Source organism: Mus musculus, chromosome 4 (assembly GCF_000001635.26).
Source record: "Mus musculus strain C57BL/6J chromosome 4, GRCm38.p6 C57BL/6J".
Lineage (NCBI taxonomy): Eukaryota > Metazoa > Chordata > Mammalia > Rodentia > Muridae > Mus > Mus musculus.
The window spans coordinates 140,331,217-140,354,115 of record NC_000070.6 but is presented as its reverse complement, the minus strand read 5'-3'; positions in this window follow the sequence as shown (position 1 = coordinate 140,354,115).

Genomic DNA, 22,899 nt, shown 5'->3' with positions numbered 1-22,899 from the left:
GCACCCTGTTTGAGGCCCTCACTGCCCCACCTACAGGGGCCAGAGCCCAGTGCTACACTCTGGGTGTTGGATTGGCTGTGAGCTAACTGCTGGATGGCACACAGCAAAAGCATGAACTTGGTTCACTGACATTGCTAGGAGAGTGTTGGGGTTTACCTCTGGCTCTAGTGGCATTGAGTGTGATTCAGGACAGGCTGGCAGAAGCCACCGTACACATGTGATACCAAGAGGGGGTCATGAGTTAGTGTGCTGAGTTTGTATGTTTGAGGTGGGCTTTGTTGCTGTGTAGCCCAGGACATATAAACTCCTGGATCAGTCTCCCAAGTGTTGGGGTGACAGGCATGCACCACACTGCCCACTTCGTCCTGGAGTTTTGATAAAGTATCGGACGCACAAATGGTGTGGGGTTCTAGCCTTGGCCTATCACCATCCCTTCCTTGCCCATAGACCCATGTTTTTTCCTCATTGTTGTGTGGGCTTGGAGCCAGAGACCTCAGGAAAGCATTCAATTTACTAGGAGTGGGGAGAGGAACGGAACTCCTGAGCTCAGCCCTCTTCCGCTGCAGAGTTGATCTCTCCGCGGTGTCTCACCTTGGCCTGCACCATAACACTTTACTGAAAGAATGTATCCTGATGCTCAGACACCCTTGCTTGCTTGGTCACCAGGAATCTGCTCCAGGCATTGTCAGAACACATTTGCTAGAGGCTCAGCAAAGAACAGTGAGTTGGCTGGCACACCAGCAGTCTGGTGGTAGAGCCAAGATGGTGACCCTAACTCCTGGACGCAGGCAGAAACTGCTTCCCCACAGTGTGCAGGAAGCTTCAGACAGCAGGACTGCTGGGCTGGGGGGAGGAAGCAGACCGCAGAATGTAGCCCCAGGCATGGGCTCTTCGATGATTCTCAGCAGTGCCCTATTGCAATGTCCCATGCTGTCAACGCTCCTGAGAGATTGCTCTGTGATGGCCACCCTTCATGTCTAGACTCCAGGACCCCTGAGGAGAGCCCTCTGTGTTGGGTCTTGTCGTGTGGCTTTAGAAACACTGGTTGAGGTAACACCCTGCCCCTATGTAGTCATGAGCTCAGGAGGTCCTTAGATCAGATCTCAGCAACTAGGGTCTCAGGAAGGAATTGCTGCTGCTGCTGCTGCCCCTGTCATGTTGGGACATCATTCAAGACACAGTGGGACATTCCTGAGCTTTTGGGAGCAGAAGACACAGGGAGAGAGGGGCAAGGAGCATTGTAGGAGCCATCAGCAGTGATCAAGCTGAATAGGGAAATGAAAGAAGGTCAGCTCAGGAGACAACCCCAGCTCCTGTCTCAGGCTACACCTAGAGTCCAGCCTGTCCCAGGTTTAGGAATTGACTGTACCCACTGAATCCACTCTGACCATAGCCAGTTTGTACTGGGATTCCATCCTGAGGCTGAACCATGCTTGGCTCCCTGCAAGCCCAGTTCATGTGTGTCCAGAAGAGACTACAATTAGATAAAGATACATTACAGGGAGACCTTTTTTCCTCCGATGGTCTTTGTATGTGTGTGTCACTTCTGTCCAGATGTTTAAGATGCAAATGAATTCAGGGCTGAGAGGATTCCTGGGTATTCACTCAACACCCACACCCGCTGGCACGTGCTGTTCCCAGGGGTCTGAGCTCTGAGTCAGGACCCAGACTTCTGACCAAGGTCTGGAGATTTTATGTGACATCGAGGAGGAAGGCACTGGAATTTTCTTGCTTCCTGTTTGCATCTGTGGCCTCAAAGGCAACCTTAGAACCCTTCGACTCCCAGGCCAGTTGCCTGCAAGCCCACTAAATTCTTCCTTTCCCCACTGTCCCTCAAAACTGCCCTCATCCCTTGTCCCAACTGGACTTTCTTGCAGAATTTATCTCTTGGGGAACTTGCCTGGTTTCACTCCTTGGTTGTCTGACCCAGAGTGCTTCTCTGGGTTCCCAATGGCTGCTGCTGAGCTGGGTGGTGCTCTCCTCTCTACAGGATTTGGCCTCTTCATTGTGGGGGTTCCCCACTAGTTCTGAGAGACTCTTCCTCTTTGTGAGGAAGAATGGCATCCACGGGATATGGAGAAGTACCCCTTTCCTCCTGCCGTGCCCAGGAACCTGCCCCAGGCATCTACACCCTTCTTCTCCATGTCTTGTCTTTAGGTGTCTTCCCTCCTCACTCTGGCCCCTGAACCCCACTCTTTCTGCTTCCCCACCTCTATCAGTCTAAGAGCTTCGCAGAACAAGGTCCCGGCAAGCCTCGTCCTCCACAGAACCATTCATGCCCCAGTTCCCTCAGGTATGATGCCCTGGTGTTCCAGCCAGGCTGTTGAGGCCCCCTTACACCTCCTTAATTATCTCCCATGAGAAGCAGCCTTATTCTTCCAACCTGATTGCCAAGCCCTGGGGCAGAATTCTGAGTCCTATCCTGAATCCAGGCATCTGGATCAAGTCTGGCACAAAGCTGGCCCTGGTAGACCAAAGAGAGACACTCTGTGGTCCAGCACCAAGGTCATCATGACCTGGGAATGACAGGGAGTGTGATGGGTAGACAGAACTCATAGTGTTTAGTGGCAGCATCTCATTCAGTCTCCTATGTGACCTGTGGAACATTCATTCATTCATTCATTCATTCATTCATTCACCACTCATTCCTTCACTGTTTACCATTCATTCAGGATGCATTTGCTCATTCATTAATTCATCTTTCATTTATCATTCATTCATTCACTGTTTACCATTCATCCAACATACATTTGCTCATTCATTAATTCATTTTTTATTTACCATTTATTCATTCACTGTTTACCATTCATTCAGCATACATGTGCTCATTCATTAATTCATCTTTCATTGATCATTTGTTCACTCTCTCATTCCTTAGTGTCCGGCATTCCCAGACTGCCTCCTGGGCACTAGGCACAGCAGATCATATGTCTTTCCACACTAAGCCTAGATGTCAAGCTGGTATTTCCAGGGGCAGGATCCTTGGTGCCTTTTGGGAGGAAGAGGGAGCAAAGCCCACGTGCTGTACCTGGGCCAGCCAGGTGTTCTTTCCAGATGTGTTCAGTTGGAGCAGGGAGGGGCAAGAGAACACAGGGAGAGATGCCTGGTGCCCCAAAAGCCAGGAGCAAAATGGCGGATGAATGTTAGTATTTTGGGACAGGAAATAAGTACTATGCAAATGAAATGCTAAACTATGCAAATCACGGGCATTCAATTCCAGTCCTGAGGTACTTTGGTAATAAGTCTGTGGCAGGGCTGGTAACAGCAAGGAAGGTTTGTGACTTTGGGGATGAGCTAGAGGGGACTGTGGCTTGCTGAAGCACTGCACTCTCAGGAGGCCTTCATGGCTGCTGGAGGGGAGGGTGGTGGTCATGATGGGGCCAGACAGTGCTTGACCACAAAGAAGAGTCTGGGAAAGAGGCAGGCTTACTGCCAGGGGGCCCTTTGTGGGCCAAGGTGGAAGCCCAGAGCCACAGGTCACTCAGGCTTCGTTGTGGCAGGGACAGGGGGAGTCTGGAACGGCTCCTGGAACCTCATCTGCTCCAGAGCAGGGACAGAAACTCCAAGCACCTATGAGGCTGCTCCTGCCACGGCTGCAGGGGGACAGCTGCTGTCTGAAGTTCCTAAAGCATCCTCCCCTCCACGGCAGCCACGGACGTTCATTCCCTCGACTCCCCAGACCTTGGGGTCTAACTGCTGCTTGCCAGCTTTTGACGAAGGCTCAGGTACTTCCCAGATGGTGCCTCAGAGCCCAGCACAGGGAACAGGAGCTAGAGGCGGGGACAGTGTCCAAGACTGGGGACATCCCTCAGCCATGTCTAATGACAGATTCTTGAGCCCAGAAGACCAGTGTCCTGTGTTGTAGGAAGCCAAGATGAGAACTATAGGCTTCATCTTATTGATATATTGGAGTATATCAGAAGATACTCCAATGGACTCAAACCCATAGTTAGCTTTTTAAATTTTTAATTTTGGGGGGAGAATCTTACACAGAATTACCATATTTACATCATTTCCACCCTTCACTCCCTCCCACCAATTCTGCCTGTCTCCCGAATCCTTCTTAAAGTCAGAGCCTTTCTTTTAATTATTATCATCACATATACATACATATACGCGCACACGCGCGCGAGCACGCACACACATACACACACACACACACACACACACACACACACACACACACACACACACACACACCCCCTTAGTGATGTTTGTGTGTCCACGTGTTTGGGGATGCCCATCTCTCAGAGGGCATAAACTGCCTATAGATCTTCAGCTAGCTTTGGAACCTTGTAACATTTCTCCAGTTACATTGTAACGCCAGCCGAGGTTGCTCGTGTGCAGGTGACAGTGCTGTTGAGATTTCATGGGTGCAGCTTCCCCATCAATGTCTGGAAGACTATTTTACAATAGGGTGCTGGTCCTCTGGTCCTCACGATCTCTCTGTCCCCTCACGCATGAGGTTCCCTGAGCCTCCTGTGTAGGGGTGACCTTGTAGAATTATCGCTTGGGGCTGGACTCCCCGGGGACCCTTACTCTCTGCAGCATTCGGACCAGTGGTGGATCTCTGTCATAGTCTTCAGCTGTTGCAAGGAGAGGCTTCTTTGATGAAGGGTGACAGCTAGCCCTATCTGCGGTCAAGGATAAGTATCTAGAATGCAGTTAGAAATTATATTGGTCTAGGAAGAGGGAGTAGTAGTCTGTCCACTCATGCTGTCCCCATTGTGCCAGAAGTAGCTGGGGACATTGAGCCTATCTATGTACCTGCCCAGCCAGGTGAGTGCCACACATTCCCACCTACATTCAGACTCTCTTTGTAAACACCATACAAAGGGGTGGGGACGAGGAACCAAAGGAAAATGGATATCTGGAGGCCACTCGTGAGTCTCTGAGGGGGGCTGAGGATAGACAATGGGCGAGAAAGGGAAGAGTCTGCTGTGACGGCCAAGCTGTGCAGCCAGCAGCTCTTCTGACATGAATGGGCCCAGAAGAGCATTCCTCCTGGGTCCACCAGAGACCAGCAGAGCAGCTCTGCCAATTGTGTGTGGGTGTGGCACGAACCCCCAGGCTCTCTCCTGCAGCAGCCAACCAGTGTATTCCCATTGCAGAGGCACACACACACAGGGTGGGCGGGGCCAGTCTCACAGAGCATTTGCAGAACTGAGGCTGCCTGCTGCATCCATCCTGCTTGGTGATCTGAGATGAGCACAGGACCACACTTGCAGCTTGTCTGACCTGGGACCTCCTGCATCACTGGCAACAGAGGGAAAGGTGTTGCCTTTTCCCCTCCTCCATTGGGCCCAGGAAGTGCCTGTCGTGGGACCCTGGTGTGTTTCTTCAGGATCAATAGCTGTTCTGGTTCTCCTAATGGGCTCTTGGTGACCCACAGTTCCGGCAGAGTGGTAGGGAGATGCATTAGCCCCCATTGTGTCCCCGAGGGGCGTTCAGTCTTAATGGAGAGAGGGACACTGCTGATCCAGTCTCTCTGTTGTTTGAGATATTAATGAGGCTTTTTACAAATGTCACCTTGCTCTAGAGGGACAGAGAGGACAGCTCTGGGTCAAAAACCTGGTTTCTAGGCACAGAAATCTGTTTCCAAGGCATCCTCTGATTCACTCGCTACCCCCCCACCACCATCCAGGTCTCTACTCACCCATCCACCCACCCTACAGACCAATTTATCCATCCATCCTGCCATCTACCCATCCACATCCACTCATTTATCTATCTACCCTACTCATCTAACCACCCACACATACATTATCTATTCATCCACTCATCTCCTGATCTATCCACATATATACTCGTCCTCCAACTCATTCGCCTACCCATCCACTCACCACTGATGCATGCACTTATGCAACACATTCCATCCATGCATGCATCCACCCATGTCTACCCACCCATCCCTCCCTCTCTCCATCCCTCCATCCACCCATCTATCCATCTGCCCATCCATCCACCCCACCCTCTTTCCCTCCCTCCAGCCACCCATCCATCCATTCACCCATCCATCTATCTGCCCATCCATCCATCCATCCATCCATCCATCCATCCATATACATACATCCACCCATCCCTCCATCCACCTGTCCATCCATCCCTCCATCGATCTATCCATCCATCCATCATCCAACTAGCCATTCACTCACTCATCCATCCATCCCTCACCCTTCCTTCCTTCCATCCATCTATATACATACATCTACCCATCCACCTACCCATCTATTCCCTCCCTCCATCCATCTATCCACCCATCCATCTATCTATCTATCCATCCATCATCCATCCATCCATCCATCCATCCATCCATCCATCCATTATCTACCTAGCCATTCACTCACTCATTCATTCTCTCATCATCTGTTCATGTATTTGAGGTCTTTTATATGAATCAAGCCAAGCTAAATAAAATGCAGCCAACACACCATTCAGGATGTGGGGCAAAGCCAAGATGGAGTGCAGGTCAGAGCTTCACCCATCATAGGTTGGTATCTAGGATGACCCAAGGGAGTCATTTGTGGTCCTGGATCACTAGTACTGAGTTCCCAAGATTCTCCTGTGTCCTGGGCTCCAAAAGATGGTCCTTCTTCCAGCCCCTGTTTCTGTTAGGTATGAATAAGGACAATGACCTGTCATCTGTCTGTCAGTGGGGGGAGGGCTGCTGAGTCACCAGTGAGTGATTCCAGGCTTTTCTCTGAGAGCAACTGGTCTACTACAGAAGAGCCAGCTGGGTAACTATAGATGTGGCTTTGTTAGAAGAAATGTGTCACGGTGGGAGTGGGCTTTGAGACCTTCCTCTTAGCCATGTAGGAATCAGTCTTCTCCTATTTGCCTTTGGAGGAAGGTATAGAACTCTCAGCTCCTCCTGTGCCATGCCTGCCTGGATGCTGCCATGCTCCTGCCTTGATGATAATGGACTGAACCTCTGAACCTGTAAGCCAGCCCTAATTAAATGTTGTCCTTATAAGAGTTGCCTTGGTCATGGTGTCTGTTCACAGTAATGGAAACCCTAACTAAGACAAGGCAATTCCCTAAAACTACTCTGTGTGTGAGAGCACATATTCCTGGGGGCATATGAGGGGTGTGTATGTGTGTGTGCACATATGTGTGCACATGCTTGTGCATGTATGCATTGTGTGTGTGTATGCGCGTGCGCATGTGTTTGTGTGCTAGAGGTTGACATCAGGTGTTTTCCTCAGTCGTTGTCCACATTATTATTACTATTTTTTAAAGAATAGGGCTACTCACTGAAGCAGGCGTTTGTTCACCAGTTCTCTTGTCTGGATGGCCAGTGAATTCCCAGGATCGCTTCATCTCTGCCCACTCCGTGTTAGGGACCAAAAGTGTGCAGCCACACTCAGCACTTTCAATGATGTTGAGTAGTGAATCTTAGGTCTTCGTGTTTGTGTGGACCATCTACCTGGCCTCTGAAGTCTACTTTTGAACCCCAGATTAAGAACCAATCGGTAGGCTCCAGTGCACTCATGGGCATACATAGATGTATACATATATGTTATGCACATGCACAGAGCATACACACCACTCCACTTAGACTAGTGAACATTCTCACATCACTAGAGAACCCTAGTGCCCAGCCTGAACCCACAAAAGGAATTTTAACACCCACTGTCTCTGCCCCCAGGGGATTTAGCCACTGGGGAAGATGAAGGCAAGCCGCCATTTCTTGCTGGAGTCAGAGTCAGATTGCGGAGATGCTGGGCAGAGAGGAAGTCTTGCATGGCTTTCCCCTACTCCCCCCACCATGTCTCTTTGCCTCTGGGAGCCTTGGGACCAATTCATTACTTATTCCTTCCCCAGTTCTAAAGACGGATTGTGTAGCTATGGAAAATAAGTGTAACAAATAAAGGAGATACATTTAAAATGTACAAGAATTGGCCAATTTTGCAATATTTCACCTCAATTTTATAGGCTGTCAAATATACTTGCGATGCACGTGCGCTAAGCATGTCAAGTGTATAGAAACCAAAGCTCCATTATTTGGTTGGGATGGGCCAGGGGAATAGCCGTGGAGTGATGTTCTGTCTGCAGTAACAGCCTCTCTCTGAAGCTGTCTTCATACAGGGAAGGAATCCAGAGCTCTCCCTGGGCTCTCATCTAATTATTGTCTCTCTTAGTGCTCGCCCGCTATGATGTCTCTGACAGTCAGCTGGTGGGTGGCTGAAAACTGTGCCTATAATGCAGTGTGGTGAGGGGAGTAAACCCCTGGCCCAGGTAGATATAAGATTATGGCGTACAAGAATTCACCCCAAGAGTGCTCTATGTGACAGGCATATCATGCTGGTGCCCAGGTCTGTATATGTCTCATAGTCTGTTAGGGCTTCCACTGGGATGGCTCACCTCAGGTAAACTGAGTCACACTTGAATCGAGGAGTGACCATTCAGCATCACTGAGGCATGCTCAGGCACACTGCTATGCTCTGCCACTCACTGGCTGGGTTTTCTCAGGTCACATGACCCCTCTGAACTTCTTTGAAAAGGACTAGTGATTCCAGGCCTATAGGATTACTGTCATCCCATGAACAACTCTGGGGGTTGCTGATGACACCGTCTAATGGACAGTGGTCCTGAGAGTTGTGCAGCACACGACCTGTGCATCCGTACACGACAGCTCTGCGTGATGTAAGACCTCTGGCACACACCCGGTGTGTGGTGAGCAATAGCCGTTATTAATATAGCAATTCTCACTCCTGTGCATACCCAGCCCTAGGATGCTGGATCTGGGAGGTCCAGATGGGCCCGCTTTACAGCCTGATATAAAAAAAGAAGAGATTGGTATCAAGTGAATAGTTTCTAGATTTGAATACGTGCTCTGCCACTTTGAAGCTGGGTTATCGTGGGGCAGTTGCTGGACCTCACCTCTGTCTCAGCTCCTCTGTGACTAGGTTCAGTAACAGAGCCCCTACAGGGGTTACTGCCAGCCTTAGGTCTGGAAGTTCACATTCTAGCGTTTACAGAGTAGTGTCTGGCACACGGCAGGTGCTCAGTGTTGGTGTTCATAGGAAACTGGACAGCAGTTTGAGAACGTGTCCACTGTGGGCTCAGAGCTGTTAGACGCTTTGTGCCACAAGTACTTAACAATAATATGGATGTATGGCAGAGATATGGCACTGGAATGGATACACACACACACACACACACACACACACACACACACACACACACACGAGATCTATACTAAAGCCACCCAAAGGGCTTCCTGTGGGAGTGGCAGGGATAGTCAGAGCTAGAGAGAACGGGCTGTGTGGATGGGTAAGAATGAAGCGTGGCAAAGGCACAGAGATCTTGCCAGCAAGGTCAACAGACAGCCCACTGTCCCTAGTCTGGCAACCTTTGGAGTCTTTGGAAGATGCTAGGATATGGTCACCTGAGTGTAGGTGGCACCAGGTCGTCTGAGTCATTTCTGTATTTGGACCCTGGGTTCAAATTCAACCTCTACCTCTTGTCAGGCTCTGGAAGGTCTCTTTTCCCTTCCTAAGAAGGAACAGAGAGTCCCTGAGCGAGAGTGCCTGATGGAGAGTCCCTGAGCGAGTCTCTTTGGTTTTACAGCTGGGAGGGTAGGCTCTGTGCTGGCCACCACCTCCCACACAAGGGACGAAGGTTGAAGATGGTTGAGTGGCCAGTGTGCTTAGTGAGTTAGTGGCCACACAGAAGTCTAGATTGCAAGGGATTGGAGGTAACACTTTGCCGGTACACTGTGCCCTTGGAGTTACTCCCACACTCTTCACTGCCCCAAGATGGCATGGGAGGCCATGTAGCTGGATCAGTGTAGCTGCGGGAGGAGAGGTCAGAGAGATCAAGAGCTAACAAAGAGATGCTGCTACCCAAAAGGACCATGCCTGACCGCCTCTAGCAAGACACAGAATTCTCAGGAAGACAGCAGGCAAGCTACAGAGATGGGAGCTTGGGTGGAAGCCAGTTTAGTGTGAGGGGCTGGGGGTGGGTGTCTGACAGGGATCACAGGATGGTAGAAGTGTCACTGGTCTGCTAGTCCATGGGGTTCCCCAACATGCCACAGGTATGCCTTTGTCAATGGTATCCATGGAATAGGCAGGGAGGGGCAGGAGGACCTCATGTATTCTAGATCAAGAGTGAATGAATGAATGAATGAATGAATGAATGAATGAATGAATGAGTGAGTGAGTGAATGACAGAAATTATTCACCCCACTGAGTACCATTTGGATGCAGGCGATCATATCCCTGGTATCTACAGATGCCAGTTCAAGGTTTCCAGACTGGAATGTGCATCAGAAATCCTTGCAGCCCCAAGCCTCCTCCCATCCCCGTTGCTCTAGGCTTCCTGGTTACCCTGAGATGAGACTCTGTTACATCCTGCCCTCTCTACCATCTCCCCTGCCCACCATGGCATCCAGCCCCTATGTCCAGGCCTGGAAACAGGGGTTGAGGCCTCACAGCCTGAGATCCCTGAGACCAGGAGCCACAGTAAATCTCCCCCACCTCTTCATATCAGCTGGGCATGGGGTGGGGGCTCACTCCATTAATCCCAGCACTTGGAAAGCTGAGGCAGGAGAATTGCTACGTTTTGCACCATTGTGGGCTACAGTGTGAGATACTGACTCAAACACACACACACACACACACACACAAACACACAAAGAGAGAGAGAGAGGGAGGGAGAGGGGAGGGGGAGGGAGATGAGGGGGAGGGAGAGAGGGAGAGAGAGAGGAGAGGGAGAGGGAGAGGGAGAGGGAGAGGGAGAGGGAGAGGGAGAGGGAGAGGGAGAGGGAGAGGGAGAGGGAGAGGAGAGGGAGAAACAAAGTATCTAAGCATCTCTACATTGTGTCCCTCCGTTCTTTCACAACCCCAAGTGACCCTGACAAATTCATAAGTACTTAAGGCAAACAAACTTCCAGGACCAAATGTAATGGGAAGGGCTGGACTAGAGGAAAATAAAGTGTCTCTGGAGGTGAGGACCCTTAAACTGCCTGTTGGCCCCTCTTGCGGTCACAACCCCCCTGCTTCCTTTGCTCATCCCTCATCCTTCCAGGAGACTAGAGGATGCTCTGGCAAGAAGAGGGAACTTGAGTGAGGTGAGCAGTGCCTGCCTGGATTTGGTTCCTGATCCTGCCCCCTGCTTTGCATCTGACTGTACACAGGCTGTTTCACCTGCCTCAGGCTGGGGTGTAAGACTTATCTGGGAAAGAATACAGAGTACTCTGTTTGCACATCTGGTATGTAGTAGGTGCTCAATAAATGTTATCGTGTTGTAACACTGGAGTCTGGGTGGCTTTGTGTCACAGACATTATGTGCTCACTCAGCAGCCAGATGTCTAGGTGGCCTCTGTGGTTGTCAACTACATAACCTGAGGTCTCCACGCTGGGAGTGAGAACGATGAACATTGGTTTCAAGCATCTGTGCCCACATCCCTCTGGGAGACATGGTCTAACTTTCAAGGAAGGATGGAACATGCCACGCACGGAAGCCTGTGATAATGTTCCAACCCTGTACACACCAGTTGCAGTGGAATTGCTGAAAACACCAACTCAGCCCCATGTGCTGTGTGAGGCTGGGTTTGCCCGAACGAATGCTCTGAGGCCCAGCTGTCTTGTCAACAGGGTTAATGGCTCTAGTTTTATTGCTCTGTGTGAGGGAGGGAGGGAGGGTGGGTCAAGTGCCTGGAAGATGCTTAGCAATCCACCCCTCGCCCCTGCAACTCTCTTGCTTGCTCTCTTCTGTGCAGCCTTCCCTTGATAGAGGAACTGGCAACCGTCGGGTCCTTGGCCCCCAAACCTGCCTGCTTTCAACAAAAGGTGCCAGACAACCACAGAACACCCGAGTGTGAAGAGGGTGGCTCAGAGTGAGTGGGCAGAGCCAGGCCCTGCTCTCCAACATAAATCTCTAGGGAAGCCATTAGCAGGCCCTGCTTTTCGCAGACAAATTATGAGGGGGATCAATGTTATTTTTTTCCACGTGCTGAATTCATAAGGGCTTATGGCTATGGCAAAATCAATGCGGAGCTTCACAGAGAGAGAGGGCAGGTGCATAGTCCAGTGGTGTGTGTGTGTGTGTGTGTGTGTGTGTGTGTGTGTGTGTGTGTGTGTGTGTGTGTGTAAGTTTTGCCAATGAGCAATGGAGGCGGGGCCTGGGGATGGCGCTGGGGACATCGGCCAGAATGTTGCAGGGTTGGGTCTTTCCATGGAAACTGAGCCTGGCAGCCTGAACAGCCTGGGGGATGGGACCAAGGACAGCACAGGTGTTGGGAAGTGATTACCTGCTCCCAAGAGCACACCTGAGCTTTGACTGGCATCTCCACAGCTGTTCCAGAGCCCCGTCAAGACTCAAAGAGGTGCATTGCATCGGAGACTCATTCCACAGGCAGGAAAACTGCTGGGGTGCAGAGAGGCTGTGCACCCCGTGCCTCACAGCTAGAAGTCCTCTGTTGCAAGCTGGGAGCTCCTCCCTCCACCCATAGCTTCCCTCCCAAGCCTTCTCCTCTGGCTCTACACACTGCCCTCCACTCGTCTGTGAGCCTCTCCCATACAGGAGTAGTTCCACGTCAGCCCTCACCACATGGCCCGGATTCCATGATGCCCGTGCTGTCCCCATGGCCCTGCTGAGCTGTGGGATGCCAGCGCAGTGAGATCCTGTGGCACTGTACCAGGAGGGGCTCTTCTGCTCCCTACCCAGGTTTTCAGACACCTAAGGCTCTCCTGTATGTCTCACCACATCTCTTTCAGTACACACCGGGATCAGCGTTCATTTGTCTATCATCAAACACCTCCATCCCTGTCTATCCATACATGTGTTCACTTACTGTTAATCTACTCATCCCTGTATCAATATATCCATCCACCCATCCACCCATCCATCCATCTGTTCATCCATTCATCTGTCCATCCTCCATCAGTCTGTTCATCCATCTGTCTGCCTGTCCATCTGTCTGTACATCCATCCATCCACCCATCTACTCATCCACCTGTCCGTTTGTCCACCCGTCTGTCAGTTCATATCCAGATGGCTCACATCTTAACTTCTCTTCTTTGGCTATGATAAAAACACACTCTTATACAAACATCTTGGAGGAGAAAGGATTTGTCTGGTTCAGGGTACAATCCATTATGGTGTATGAGGCAGCTGGTCACATCCATTCACAATCAGGAAGCAGAGGCTGATGAATGCACACTGCTGCTTGGCGCTTTTCTGTCTGCATGGTCCAGGATCCCATCCCACAGTGGGCGTGTCTTCCCACCTCAATTAACGTTGCGGAGAAACCAACCTTCCCTCCCCGCAAGCATGCTCAGAGATTAATCTGACCCAGTTAATCCTCCGAAGATGTGCCTGGAGGCTTATCTTCTAAGTGAGTCTAGAACCTGGAAGTTGACAGCACCCGCCATCCCAGACCCAAAGACATACAAAACAATCAGAGTTTTCCTTGATACAAGTTACAAGGACACACTTGGAAACACTAGTCTAAGGGAGGTGAGCCAGTCCCAGAAGGACAACTTGCTACCTGATCATAGTTCCGGGAGGCATCTGGAGCAGTCGCAGTCACATGATGGTTTTCAGGTGTGGGAGTGAAGGGACATGGGGGCAGAACCTCAGGTCTATGGTGCGGAACAGTTCTGGATAGAGAGAGCGATGCTGGCCCGATCGCCATAGAGCGGATAGGCTACACTTCTGCCACTGTGATATACCCTTGAAAACGGCCACAGCAGTATGTTTTATGCTATGCATATTTTACTACAATTAAGAATTAATTACTTTTTAACTATCAGTCTTTGCAAGGAGGCGTGCCCTCCTCAGAGTCCTTGTGGGCTGTGCACATCCACTGTGTTAATGTGATGTTCTCTTGAGTACAGTCGTCCTTCTGCTCCTTGCCTGGGCTGGGAGTCACCCAAGGGTTACACAGCATATTTTACCATCTCTCTTCCAATCACTTGGCTATCAGTTTTGACACTCTTTTGTCACATGTCCATCCATCATCCCTCTGTCTATTTGTACCTCCATCCATCCATCCATCCATCCACCCATCCATCTATCCATCTGTCCCCACGTCATTCCTTGTGTAGTGTGTCAGTCCTCCCTCCCTATGCATCTAAGCAGGACCACTTGAATTCCTCTCTCTGGCAGCTCTAATGACAGTCTCCTTTTTCTCCAAATACATCAGGTGCTGGGGCTTTTACGTGAAATCATAACCCTGTTCATAGCAGCAGCTGACTCTACGCCAGGGTATGTCCTCATAGAGTCTGTCATTACCCATCTACGCCAGGAACAGGGACTCACCACACCACTCCCTTCCTGTGAGAGGGGAAACTGAGGTCCAGAGGGTGAAGTAACCTGTCTGTCCCCACATCTCAACAGGGAGAGAGAGAGAGAGAGAGAGAGAGAGAGAGAGAGAGAGAGAGAGAGAGAGAGAGAGAGAGATTAGGTGCAACCTGACCACTGGGGTTTTCTGCCCAAGGTCCATCTCCTGCCTTTCTCTTATGAGGATTCTAGCCACTGAACTCAGGAGCCACATGGACACTCCAGTTAGTCTTCATTGGAGTCTAATCTTACCTACAAGCCTCTTCCCCCAGATCATGATTATCCCCAGGTTTAGGGGTTTTCTTTGAATGCTGTTCTCTCTTGAATGCTGAATTTCCTAAGAGTGTTTGAGCCCATTTTACACACGAAATGCACAGGCATAGAGAGGTTGTATCCATTTCCTGGGAGAAGCAGCTGGGATTTAGTGGAGCGTTGGACCCAGAGGCAGGGATGGGAGCACAGCAGCAGCAGCCTTTCCAGACAATTAGCCTTTCAAGTGGAGGGGGGATGTAAGAGGCACCCAGCTCAGCAGCCTCTCCTGGAGCAGGGTGGCAATAACCCAGGGGGCTTTGCCATCTATCTGCCAAGCCCAGAGGCTCTAGGGCTCCTCCCCTCTTCAGCCTCTTCTGCTTCTCTGTGAGACCCCACCCTTACCAAGGCCCCAGAGCTGAGTGTCATCCTGTGCATGACGTCATCTAATAACCCCGCATTGGTCATTTTTTGTGGCCGTGATAAAACACCATGCATGACCAAGACAACTTAAACGAGAGAGGGGCTATTTGCCTTATGATTCCAGAGGAATAAGGGTCCATCGTTCTGGGGAGACAGGACAGCAAACTCCAGGAGCAGGAAGTAGAGGGCTGGTATCTTCAAAGGAGGAGCACAGAGCAGCCATCGCAAGCTAGAAGTAGGGTAACACTACGAAAACTCAAAGCCTTCCCCTTATGAAGTGCATCCCCAGCACCAAAGAGCACTGCCAACTGGGAAGCAAGTGTCCAAATACCCATGGGGATGAGGGATATTTCTTATGTGAACCACCACAAACTTTGAGCAACTTTAAGGAACTATTACACTTGTGTGTGTGAGGGTTCAGGTGCAGGTATATGTTTTGTGTGGGTGGGTGGGTGGGTGCGCATGTGCACGTGTGCATATGTTTATATTTGTGTGCATGTGTGTGTATTTAGAGAGAGAGAGAGAGAGCAGCTTACAGAAATTGCTTCTCTCCCTCCCCAATGTGTGCTGTAGGGATGGAATTCTGAGGGACCATCTGCATTGGCAGCAAGAGCTTCTACCTTTTCAGCCATCTTACAACCTGGATTTCCCCCAAATCTATAATAGTTTTATTGAAACATAATTTGCACATGGGAAGCTTATGCTTCACCTCTTAACTCATCACAGAGTATACACTGGGCTGCTCTGAGTTTCTAAAGCCCCTCCGTTCCCCCAGAATAATAGCCTCGTGGTCTCCATCCAAAGCCTCATGTGTAGAATGGTCAATGAAGGCACTCATTCATTCATTCATTCATTCATTCATTTATTCATTCATTCAAGGAATGCTTCCATCTTCTGGATTGGCTTCCTATGACTACTGTGACAAAGAGCCATGGTTCCAAATAACACAAATAGCTGGCCACATGGTGCAGAATGCCTGAACTCCCAGGTCTTGGGAGGCTGAAGCAGGAGAATCACAAGTTCAAGGCTTGTGTGTGCTACCTAGTGAGACAGAGGCTAGCATGCACTACACAAGATTGTGTCTCAAGACAAACAAATGAACCAACAACCAACTGAAAGCAAAACCTAACCCTGTCACAGCTCTGGAGATGCCAGAACCTAAGAGCCCAGTGTCCAGGGTCATACTATGTGTGAGTCTCTGGATCAAATCCTCTGACCAATTCCTCCCTTGTCCTAGTATCCTTGTGGAGACATGGAGTCTGGGAGTGTGTGGTGCTGTGGTTTGTCTATGTGTTGTGTGGCTTTTGCCGTGAAGACAGGAGCAAACCTCAGACAGGGCACCAGTGACAGATAAATGAAAATGTCCCATGATGCTTTGCTTAGTGAGAGAGTACACAGATTGGGATCTTCATAGGAATCTGAATAGGCCAGAGACAGCTGAAAACCCCCATCTCATCCTCTCCCTGCCCCCCAGCAAGAGAGACCACTCTCCAATTCTGCATCCCTGGAGTTCCCTGGAGGGCTTGGTAGGAGAGCATCTGTGGTGGTTTGAATAGGCATGGCCTCCATAGACTCCTGTGTTTGAATGCTTGGCCCATAAGGAGTGGCACTATCAGGAGGTGTGGCCTTGTTGGAGTAGATGTTGCTTTGTTGGAGGTGATCTGTCACTGTGGGTTTGAGGTCTTCTATGCTCAAGTTACATCCAGTGTGACACCCAGTTTCCTTCTGCTGCCTGTGGATCAAGATGTAGAACTCCCAGCTCCTTTTTCAGAACCATGTCTTCCTGGATGCTGCCATGCTTCCCACCCTGATGATAAAAGACGAATCCTCTGAAACTCTGAGCCAGCTCTGATTAAATGTTTTCTTTGTAAGAGTTGCCTTGGTCATGGTGTCTGTTCACAACAACAAAACACTAAGACAGCCTCCTCTTCCCAGCACTTGTTACTGCTGATATAAACTTGGCAAGAGGCCCTGTAGATCTTACAGGTTTCAGGAACTTCCTAAGACTTGTGAGTTGTGTTGTTTTCTTGAGCCTCCAAAGGGACAGACTTCAATTGGGAGAAAACAGTGGTGAAGCAAAATGCTGAGTCTGCCTAGCAGGTGTATGGGCTGGAAGCCTGGTCCTCAGCGTGATGGTGTGAGAGATATGGAAGTGTCATGCCATTGGTGGAGCTACACAGGATCTCTGGCCTCAGAAGGAGGTAGATGCTGGTCTGAAATGAGTTGTTTCTCATCAAAAACGGCCGTTATACAGAACTGCATGCACATATCTACTTTGCTGGCAGATCTACTGTGAGCCCACCTACTATGACATGACATAGCCAAGGGTTCTTCTCAGAGGCCAGGCAGACACAGCCACCTGATCTTGGACTTTCTGCTTCCAAAACCAAACCAAAGAAGCCTCTTTTCTTTATAATTGTCCCAATTTGGAGTGTTGAGTTACAGCAACAGAAAGCAGACTAAGACACTCAGCTGTGTCTCGCCATATTATTTCTTCATGTGTATCTCAATTATCTTCTTGTAAAGATGCAAGCCATATTGGGTCAGGGGTCACCCTGATGACTTCACGGTGACTTGGATACATCTGCAAATGCATTTCCAATGATGGTGACATTCACAGATGTTAGGGGTGGGACCCCAAACTCCAACAGAGCATCCCATTCAATCTCTTGACACCCTTAGGTGCCAGGCTAGGTGAGAGGTACTGGAAGAAGACACCTGTCCCATGGAAGACCTCATCTCCACACTTCATTGCAACCTTCCCAGTGGAATGAGGGACTCCCTTGCCCTTCATGAGAGCTTGGGCCTTTAATCCTGCTGCTTCACCTCACAAGCCCAGCTCAGCCCTGAATGGGGGCTCCCCAGCTCATCGGCAACCATCAGAGGAGCAGCGGACAGAATAAATCTCCCTCCAAAATTAATGTAGCTCAAGAAAAAAAAGAAGTGCATTTACTCATTCCAACTTCTTGTTGCAAGACTCATAAGTGAATAAATTCAAAATAAATGTATCTGGGGCGAAGGGAGAAGCAGCGATAAAGCAATCGTGTTGCCCTAAATGAAGACAAAGGCTCTGAGGCAATATTAAATTCCCTCCCCAAAGGCTCATTTCATTTCAGACCAAGATTCCCACCAAATCGAGTTTCCCCCTCCGAGCTGAGCCCCTTCCCGCTCCCACCTACCCCTCTGCCCACACCATCCTCTGTTAACAAGTCCCGGATCCTACCTCCAGCATCACACTTATGGGTGGTGAGCTCTGTTTATGTGCCAGAAGCACTTCCCCACAAACTCTGAAGATGCTGCGGCTTCCTCAGGGAGAGCTTCCACTGGTTGGAGGACCAGCCACATCTGCTCAGTGTCTTGATGTTGCTCAACATCTGCCCTGCCTTGGCTAGAAAGTGTGTCCCCCTGTGGCCATGCACGCTAAGCTTAAGACTCTGAATGGTCATGTCAAGAAGTGGGACCACTAAGAGGTGATTAGATCCCTAGGCTCTGTCTTCATGCATGAATTAGTGCTGTCACCAAGGGAGTGACCCCCAAGAGCGGGTTGCTTGCCAGGCTGAGTCTGGCTCTGAGCATCCCCCTTGTGTGTGTCCACACCTCCCTCTCTCTGTGCGGGAAGATGTACCACAGACATCCCTGGAGGCTGGCACCTTGTCACTTGTCTATCCAACATGCATGGTGAGTTAGAAATCTTTGTCCCTTGTTCACCAAGGCCACACTGGGACACCAATCCTGCCCGATCATGCCTTTGATTTCTGGTTAAGCTGGAAACTGGGTAACGGTGATATTGGCCCATGGTGGAGGCACCTTCTGGTAGTAAAGGCAGAACAAGGAGTCTCTCTTAGTCACAGTCCTTACGGGGACTTGGGGGGACTTGCACAGCAACCATAAGGACCAAAGTTTGGATTCCCAGAATCCAGCTAAATAGATGTGGCATTTATGAGGGTATGTGGCAGCAACTTGAAATTCTACCCTAGGAAGTGGGAAACAGAAAATCCCCCAGAGCAAGCTGGTTGGTGATACTAGCCTCACTGGAAAGCTCTGGTCTGACTAGAGACCCTGTCTCAGTGAATAAGGTAAAAGAGCCACTGGGGATGGGTCCTGATGTCAACTTTGGGTTTCACATGCACACACACACACACACACACACACACACACACACACACACACACACTCGCACTCATGCAGAAAATGGTGGGTGTTCCCAAGTCACTTTGCCTCCCTGTACTGGGTGTAGCTGTGGAGTAGCTGTGCCACAGCAGGAGAGCCTGTGTTCACAGTAGACCCCACCCCATGTCTGGCACAGAGACAGCACAGGACACACCTGTCAGATCGACTTGTCAGTGGCCCTAGGTGATGTCACCAGTGCGGGTCTGGGGTAGATTGCCAGTCTGTCTTTACAAGCTTGACTCCGGGTTCCGTCATCCCTGTACCTTAACTGGAGCTGACAGTGGCGAGCACGTGCAGAGAGGTTTGTCAGGGAACCTGAGATGCTGCCTGACGAGGCTGACAGATGCCTGTCTCCTGTGCCAACAGTTGTGGGTTCATGTCAGACAGAGTCACAATCAAGATCCTCACTACCCGCCCTCACTCCACACCACATGTCAGGAGGATCTTGCTGTTGCCCGGAAGGATGGGGCTCTTTTAACCACGGGATGGAAGTCATGTGTTGACACCTACTGGGTGCCAGCCCTTCAACAGGCTGATCCCACGGGTGTCTGAGCATCTCCCAGGTAGACCCTCACTCCTTGCTGTCTTAGTGCGGAGACCAGGGTGGAAGAGTCTGTGTTCTTCTGTTATGTGGGAGTGTGGGGAGTTATAATGTTGATATATTATACAGAATTTATGTTATTTGAAATTTATTTTATGTTATTTCGTGTCATGTCGTCTGATTCCCGTTTAATCCTCCTGTCAGCCTGCGGGGAGCGGTTTCCATCTCCGTTTTACAGCCAAGGAGACAAGCCCGGAAAAATGAGTAACGCACTTACTGCTGAGCCAGCCGGCGGGCCAGTGTGAGATGGGAGCTGCAGGTGGAGGCAAGCTTCGGAGCGGAGCTCTTTGGAGTTGAATGTGAGAAGTGTTCCTTAAGCCTTGCTCTCTGCACCTTTACTGGTCTTCCACATGACTGTCTTTGATGGAACCTGAAATTCTAGCCTAGGGCTGTGGACTCACTCACGTGCTGTGCCTGTCGAGGCTCTCAAGGTGCCTCTGGCTCCTCCTTGTATCTGTGGTGACAGGCAGGGCTGTAAAAGGCTCCGTGGAAGGCCCCAGGTCTCTGGCCTCTGGCTCTGGAGCTGCCTCGATGTGCTCCTGCTTCCTGTGAGAGAGAATGGATAAGTCTCTAGGCTCAGTTCACTCCAGCCTGGGTGGAGGGCAGAGATGGAGGACAGGCCACTTCAGCTCACTCACCTGCTGTCACTTGCTCCAGGGTGTCAGGAAAGAATACAATAGAACCTGGCCCCAGGCTGCCACACTCCAGGTCTGCTTGCAGCTGATAAATACAATATGGTGGATCATAGCAGCCAGGAGAGAGGGGAGGGGGAGGAGGGAGGCGGTGCTGGTGAGCTTTTCCCTTGCCCCTTTTATTTCATTGCTCCCAGGCCCCAGCCCACAGGACGGTAGTGCCAACATGTAGCCTGTGTCCGCACTATCTGACCCTCTCTGAAATTACCCCATAGCACACTATTGCAGTTGCTAATTTCTTAGATATTTCTCAATCTGAGATGGGGACAGGATATCATTCCATTTTATTTTGTGTATGTATGTGGGCATGTGGTTCATGCCTGTGTGGGTGCATGTGTGCGTGCATGCATGTGTGTGTTGGGGGTAAGCTGTATGTACCTGTGCATGTGGAGGCCAGAGGCTGACATCAAGTGTCTTCCTTAATCTCTCTTGACTTTAATTTTTGAGACAGGATTTCTCACTGAACCTGGAGGCTGCCATTTTGGCTAGGTTGGCTGGCAACCAGATCCTGGGATTCTCCTGATCCCACACTCTGCCAATTTTGGGCCTGCAGGTCCAGAGTAACAGGCCAGTTTATGTGGGAGCTGGGGCATCTGAACTCAGGCCCTAACGCTTACACGGCCCGCACTGAGCTGCCTCTCTAGCCTGGAATATTCTATCTTAGTTTATTATACTGGAGTGGATTGGCCATCACATCTAGATGGTCTGTGGGGAGGGGTGAGCTTACACTAAGGTCCTGGGGCGGAGCTTTTCCCACGGAGGATGCTGGGAAGGGGTGATAGGTCAGCCTGTGGTGTTAGCAGACAGCCTTGAGTCAGGCCTCCGCAGTTCCTGAAGAGAGGCTAGCTTGGAACTTGGCCAGACAAGAGATACTTTCCCCATCACAGGGAATTGCAAATTAGCCTCGAGAAGGCAGTGACAGGAAGAGATGAAGTTTGTCAAAGAGGCCAAGAGATGGACCTGTTTTGTCCTCTCCGCTCTCGGTAGAGGGGCCTGGGACCTGAACTTGACCCTCAGTCCTCTCTCGTGCCTCCTAAGGACCTGAGTAGCTCACACGAGGACAAGGGTGGCTGCTGACTGCAGACAGCTTCCAGGCTCAGAGCCCTAATCACTCATTTCTAGCTCATTAAGCCGGGCTGACATTTTAATTTTTAACTTTTTATATATTTACAACTCAGTAATTTTTAGTATATTCACCAAGTTGGGAAGCCATCACCGCAGTCAGTTTTAGACGATTCTAACCCTCCAAAAATAAACTCTGCACTGCTTAGCTGTCACCCTCCTGTCCCTGTCCCCGGGGCCCTGACACCCACCCATCAGCTTCCATCGTTGCCTGAGCAGAGTCTTCTGTTCCAGACATTTTTATGCGGGTGGATGGACTCACCGCCCTGAGGTCCATGTGACCCGCTTCTTTGGTTACATCTTAGAGACTCCCATGCGGATAGATGGAGGCCGCATCTCCCAGATCTCCACCCAAATCCTTCATGAGAGGCACAGAGGGGTGGTCACTCTACTACGGTCATCATCAAGATCAGAACTCTTTTTCTGGGCTTCCAGTCTGACCCACTCCCCCTCTAACCTACATCAGGAATAGCCTAAAGACATGAGCTCAAAGGAGAAAATAGTGCCCTTTGTGAGACAGTGAGTGGACAGTTACACTTCAGTTAACCCTCTGTCTACCAGTCACCTACCCACACACTTGCCCACCCACCCATCTATCCTTCTAACCATCATCCATCTGTCTACCTACCCTCCTGCTCATGTACCCACCATCCTCCCATTTACCCACCCATCCATCTACTCAGCCACCCATCTGCCCACCCGCCCACCTGTCTATCTACCCATCACCCCCTATTAAGTCATTTATTCAGCTACCCATCTGCCCATCCATCCACCTTCCCATTGGCTCATCCATTGTCTTAGGATTTTACTGCTGTGAACAGACACCATGACCAAGGCAACTCTTATAAGGACAACATTTAATTGAGGCTGGCTTACAGGTTCAGAGGGTCAGTCCATTATTATCAAGGCAGGAACATGGCAGCATCCAGGCCGGCATGGTCCAGGAGGAACTGAGAGTTCTACATCTTCATCTGAAGGCTGATAGCAGAATACTGACTTCCAGGAAGCTAGGATGAAGGTCTTAAAGCTCACACCTACAGTGACACACCTACTCCAACAGGGCCACACCTACTCCAACAAGGCCACTCCCACTCTAACATGGCCACACCCACTCCAACAGGGCCACACCTACTCCAACAGGGCCACACCTCCTAATAGTGCCATTCCCTGGGCTGAGCATATACAAATCAACACACCCATCTACCCATCATTCATTCATCTACCCATCTTCCTCTTCCATTCACCTTTCCATCCATCCATCCATCCATCCATCCATCCATCCATCCATCCATCCATCCTTTCACCTGCAAATGTTTACTATGGACAAAACCATGCCAGGTTTTCTCTGAC